Genomic DNA, 5,688 nt, shown 5'->3' on the forward strand with positions numbered 1-5,688 from the left:
GCGGCGGCAGCTGTGGGGCCGCGGAATCGCGGCGATATCACGCCGCCCAATGACCGCCCAGTCCAGGCGCGGCTGCGGCGGCGGCGGGGGCCTCGCCCGGCCGCGCGTCACAGCCAATCGGGGCCCGCGCCGGGGCCACGTCAGCCAATCAGCGACTTCCGAGCCGCAACCAACGGCGGCGCGCGGGGGTCAGGTCCGCAGCTGGCGCAGCTGGGTGCGGAAGTTGTCGGGTGGCGGCGCCTCAGTGCCAGTCACGCTCTGCCTCCGCCTCCGCCTCCGGCCTGGTCGTCAGCCGCACGGAAACTCGGGCAGCGTCGTCGCCCACCTCGGGCTCGGTTTACTCACCGGTGCAAAGGGCCGAGGTCTTGCGCCGGCGGACCCAGAAGCGGGCGTCTCTTCAGCACGCACAGCCAAGCGCCTATTGTGTGCAAGGAACTCGAGTGGAGGGCGCCTGGGCGGGGCGGGGGAGCCAGGGCTTGGTGGGCACTTTGAACAGTGTCCCTGGCTGGGGCCGATTCACACTGGACCGACTTCTGAGCCCTACCGCGTGCAGAGGTTACGAGGACCGAGCGTACCCCTACTGTGTGACAGCTCGTGCTGTGTGCCCGGGAGCGCCTGTTCTCTTGAGGGAGAGGACAGTAGACTGATGAGAGTCACTGTAAGATTTGGTGAGCGCTTAATATGTTAGGCGCCGTGCCAAGCTAGACCGCAGCATATTTTTACTCATGATAACGAGTGGTGTTGCCTCCTCAGAGGCCCCCCCTCACCACGTCGCTGAGAGGTGCCCACTCCTCCAGTCACTGCGACATCACCCCGTCTTCTCAGTGCTTGTCGTAGGCAGTGAACTTACTGTTCGTGTCTCCGCCACCGGAAAACAAGCTCCTGAGGGCTGGGACTTGCTTGCTTCACAGCTGAACCTCCATGTCTGGATCAGCGTAGGGCTCAGTAAATGCCTGATGAATGAATTAAGTCTCAGCCAAATGACTTTACTTCCTCAGCAGGTAAATGACTGGTCAAGCTGACTACAAAGTACACAGTAATTGCTCACATAAATTCCGTCTGGTGTCACCAAATGGGAGCTATTTTAGAGGCCGTGGAAGGACCCAAGAGGTGCCCAGGGGGAGCAGGGTGGGGAGGTGAGAACCCTTCTGGAATGTCTTTCGGAGGCTCCACCCTTGTTCTGGTTCTCTGAGGTTTTCAGCCCTGGATTCTTCTGCTGCTAGGAAAAGCCGGTCATCCCAGGTGTGTTTCCTGGGTGTTCATGCCCTGGGAGGCCACCATCCCCAGCCAGGTCCATGCTCCTTCCCTGTTTCCTTCTATACCTTCAGGAAAGAAAAGTGTGCTTCCATGGCAGGGACAGGTTGCAGCCCAAATCCTGGTGAATTCTGGCAAAACTGGCTGGCCTTGCCTTATTTTTAGCTTAGTTCAATTTTTCAGTCCAGGAGATTAAGGTGGCTTGCCTTGGTGAGGGCTGGATTTCAGATTTCAGGGAGACACCTTTCTAAGCTCTCTGCATGTGTCCCAGACCTCCAAGCAGGCTGAGATGGGCTGGTTACTGCTGGTGTCTGAAGATCCCCTAGTGGCCAGCACAAGATGGGTGATGGACAAACAGGTCATTCATTCATTGAACACATTTATTAAGCACCAATCTGGCCCAGGTTATTCTAGGGAAACAGCAGGGAACATGACAGAGTCTCCTGGGAGGTGAGGGTGTGAGTCAGGGGAGGCCTGTTCAAGAAAGTGACATTTGAGCCAAGACCTAAAGGAGATAGAGCCAGCTATGCAAATATCTGGGGGCAAATTGTTCCAAGCCAAGGGAACAGCAAGTGCAAAGGTCCTGAGGCAGGAGCATGCTTGCCATGTCCAGGAACAGCACGTTGGCCAGTAAGACATGAAGTAGGTGAGAGAGGGGGAGGTGAGAGGTGAGATCAGAGAGGAAGGGAGCAGGGCAGATAGGGTAGGGTCTTGAAAGGATATAGAGGGTTTTGGTTTTTACTTAAAATGAACTGAGAATTCTCTTCTCTCTAAGATTTGTTTGTGGTTTTTTTCAGCCATGCTGCACAGCATGCGGGATCTTAGTTCCCCGACCAGGGATCGAACCCATGCCCTTTGCAGTGGAAGCACAGAGCCCTAACTACTGGACTGCCAGGGAATTCCCTTTTAATTTTTGTTTTTGTTTTTGGCCGCACTGAGCAGCTTGCAGGATCCTAGTTCCCCGACCAAGGATCAAACCTGCGCCCTCAGTAGTGAAAGCATGGAGTCCTAACCACTGGACTGCCGGGGAATTCTAAGGTTTTGAATAGAGGAATTACATAACCTGATTTATATTTAAGAAAATAATTTTATTTTTAATATGTAGGACATTCACATGCTTTGAAAGTAAAAAAATATATATATTCATATAATATAATGGAATCATACAATATGTGGCCTTTTTTGGTCTTCTTTCACTGCATAATTTTTTCAAGGTTCATTCATTTTGTAGGACTTCATTCCTTTTTATGGCCATCAACATTCCATTGGATGAATAGTCTTCATTTTGTTTACACATTCAGTTGATGAACATTTGGGTTGTTTCCACCTTTGGCTGTTATAATAAATAGTGCTGCCATGAACATTCATGTACAGATTTTTGTGTGGACATATGTTTTTATTTCTCTTGGGTATATGCCTAGAAGTGGAATTGCTGGGTCAAATGGTAACTAACTTTTTGAGGAATGCCAAACTGTTCTCCATGGCAGGTGTACTAGTCTACATCCCCACCAGCAATGTGTGAGTGGTCCAGTTGTTCTACCTCCTCGCCAACATTTGTTATTTTCTGTTTTTGGTTGTAACCATCCTAATGGATATGAACTGGTATCTCACTGTGGTTTTGATTTACATTTCCCTAATGACTAGTGATGTTGAGCATCTTTTCATGTGCTTATTGGCCATTTGTATATATCTTCGGAGAAATAAATCCAAATTTATTCAAATCCTTTGCCCATTTAACAATTGGGTTGTCTTTTTATTGTTGAATTGTAAAAGTTCTTGATATATTCTGGACACTAGACCCTTATCAGAGACATAGTTTGCAAATATTTTCTCTCATTCTGTTGGTTGTCTTCACTTTCTTGATAGTGTCCTTTGATGCACAAAAATGTTTTTACTTTTGATGAAGTCTAATTTATTTTTTTCTTTGTGCTTTAGGGGGTCATTATTTCTTCATTCATTTTTTATAACTTCATTGTATTCCACTGTGTGGCTGGACCATAATTCATTTAACTAGCTGTTTATTGATGGACACTTGGGTCATTTCCTATCTTTGGATGTTATAGATGGTTTACTTAATGTCATTTTTGCATGTGAAGGTAGATGTGTTGGACTCCTGAAGTGGGGTTGTTTTGACAAATGTTAACTGCTTTGTCATTTTGCTAGATATAGATAAACCTATCGGTCGGTAGGTAGCCATTAGAATCATATTCTAATTTATACTCCCACCATCTGTGTTCAAGAATGCCTGTTTCCCACAGTCTTGCCAACAGAGGGTAGCTAATAAAGTAAGTAAAATTAACATTTCAGTCTTTCAGTTATACTCTGCACATTTCAAGTGCTCAATAGTCACATGTGGCTGGTGGGTAATGAATTAGTGCAGATTTAGAACATTTCCACCTTCGCAGAAAGTTCTATTGGGCAATTCTGGTAAAGAATTGTACAATGACCTTGACTTTATATCTTAATAGGATCCTTGGGCTGCATGTGAGAGGTGGACTCAGAGACCGTCCAGAAGCAGGAGACCAGAGAGGAGGTGACTGCAATAGTCCAGGTAGGAGGGGATGGAGGGTCAGACCAGGGTGATTGTGGAGGTGGGAGAAGTGGTGGATTCTGGTTGCATTTTGAGGGTGGCGTGGCCAGGACTTGCTGGTTGATGGCATGTGGGGTGAGGGAGAGAGAAGTCGAGGATGACTCTCAGGTTTCTAGCCTGAACCACTGGAAGGATGGAGGCGCCATTGACTGAGCTTGTGAAGAAGGTGGGAGCAGGTTTGGGGAGCGGGGGAGACCAGGAGTTCTGTTTTGGGCATGCTGCGTGTAAGGTGCAGGTTGGACGTCCCAAGCTGAGATGTCCAATGGCTTCAAGTAGTTTTTCTGGCCTAGAGAATGACATATAATTTTGGTCATCAAGTTAGAGCAAAGTCAGAAGGGAGGGAAGAGGCAGAATTACACACCTAAGATGGGGACAAAGGCCAAGGGCAGCAATGGGCAGTGGAAGGAGCCCGGCCTTTGAAGCTTGGAGTCTCACAGCTGTGTTTCTGAGCCTCTGTGGGTCTATTTTCCTTCCGTGAAATGGAAAGAACAGCACTGCATAGGCTTGTTGTAAGGTTCACAGTGAGCACAGTGAGAGGTGGGGTACCTGCCAGGCAGGATACCCTGCAGAAACGTTTGTTACACTTGACTATGGGGGCGGTGGGGTGAGATCCACACCCTCACCTGACAGTCGAGGCCTTGCTGACTCTCCAGCCTTGTCTCCTGACATCTCGCGCTGTCATCCACTGCTGGGCCTTTGCCATCATTGTACCTGCTTCCTGGTGCATGAGCTCCCCAGAGAGTCAGGTGGCTGGCCCCTGACTCTCCTTCAGGTCTCTGTTCTCCAGTTCCTGCTAGCTCTGAGACGCAGGCTGCAAAGCTGCCCGACCTGGACACCCCAAGGTGTCACAGTGTTGGGGGATGGAGCCCCCCATGACTTGCCTCAAATCATGTTGATCAGGATTGCTCCATTCACTTATTCCCCAAATCTTTACTGAGACCTGCTGTGGGCCGGATGCTGTGTAAGATGCTGGCCATACAGCAGTGGTCCCTACCCTCCCAGTTGCAAGAGAGACAGACAATAAATGGGTAAAAAGATAATCTAATGTCAGGTAGGGACAGGTGATGTGGAGAAATGAAGCAGGGTAAGAGATGGGTGGAGGATGATAGGGAGAGCTTCATTAGGTGGAGGAAAACAGAGGGGGTGATCGGCATGGGGATGAGAACAGTAATACGTGGTCAGCAATAATGACCAGCATCTGTTTGAGCACTTTCTGTGTCATGTCAAAACCTCACCGAATCTTCACATCATCCCCAAACAGTTGCTTAAAACCGTGTTGATTATCACTCCTTACAACTCTGTGGATTGGCTAGTGGTTCCACTGCTGGTTTCACCTGGTCTCACTCTTGCAGCTTCATTCAGCTTCCAGCTGTGCTCATTCATACATCCAGCAGTGTGTGCTGGTTGTTGGCTGGGGCATCTCAGTTCTGTTTGTGGCCTCTCATCTTTCAGAAGGCTAGATGGGCTTCTTCACATGGTGTTATCAGGGCAGCATCCAAGAGTGCTAGGGTCAGATGTCTCATAAGTCACTTCGTTCATTTTATTCATCAAAACAAGTAAAAAAGCAGCCTGGAGGCTCCTTGTTCCTCATTGGCTCCCTTGCATCACATACCCGTTCCTGGACCAGTCACTAGCAGGGGGAAAAGATTCCCTTTAGACCCCTCAGGCCCTTCTAAGGATCTGGGGATGGGGTCACTATCCTGAGCCAACTGGGCTCCTGGGAGAGGTGTGGACATTTGAACAAAACTGGGGCTAGGTAGGGGCCATTACTAACCACTGTTAATGCTGGGTGGAACTTCTTTCTGGGCATTTTACAGACCCAAATAAAAGCAAAGAGAACCCTT

This window comes from Leucopleurus acutus (assembly GCF_964270905.1).
Source record: "Leucopleurus acutus genome assembly, chromosome: 16".
Taxonomy (NCBI): Eukaryota; Metazoa; Chordata; class Mammalia; order Artiodactyla; family Delphinidae; genus Leucopleurus; species Leucopleurus acutus.